Genomic DNA, 779 nt, shown 5'->3' with positions numbered 1-779 from the left:
TTCAGAGTTTAAGAACCCTGACAGGTCAATCAGAGGTGATGCTGGTGCTGGCCATTAAGAAGAAGAGTGGCTGAGGGCACTTGAGCAGTGCCTTTACTCTCTTAAGTCATATTGATCACTCAAAGTTGCAGTTCAGGAGTCTCAGTGACTTGCTAAAATTTCAGAGTTCATTTTCATTTTATCCTTTTACCTCCCCTTCACTACCTTCTGGAAAAGGAAATGCAAAGGCAGACTCAGGAAAGATCCTTATCTTTATAGTAAACCCTGCCTTGATCTGCTCCTTCAGACAGCCTATTGCAAATGTTCTGGGGGTGATGTGCAGCTCTAAGCAAGCCTGACCCACACAGCACCCTCTCAACAGCAGAAGGACCCTGACTTGATGGGGGTCACTCCTTCCACCCACAGCTTCTCCCTGCACAACCCCAGGGAGCTCCCCAGGCAGGCTGAGTGCTGACCCTGGCAGGCAGCAGAGTCCCTGTCCCGGCACACAGCCCCCCACGGTGCAGGGACCCTGCTGGGAAGGACAGCCCTGGGCACCCCTGCCTGCACACCCACCTTCACAGCCTGCAGCCCTCCCAGGGAGAAGGCAGCCGTCATGCCCTGTCCCTATGATGGTGCAGCAGGGAGTCCCTTCTCTGCAGCACGTCCTCATCCTCTATACACCAGAGAAGCCCTGGGAGTTGTACTTACAGATCCTGTAATCTCTGGGATGTGCCAGCTTTTGGAGAACCCTCAAGGAATTGCAGCTGCATTGCCCTGCAGCCAGAGACTTACTGTGG

Source organism: Egretta garzetta, unplaced genomic scaffold (genome assembly GCF_000687185.1).
Source record: "Egretta garzetta isolate BGI_Z169 unplaced genomic scaffold, ASM68718v1 scaffold475, whole genome shotgun sequence".
Classification (NCBI taxonomy): Eukaryota; Metazoa; Chordata; class Aves; order Pelecaniformes; family Ardeidae; genus Egretta; species Egretta garzetta.
Note: the sequence above shows the minus strand (reverse complement) of the source record.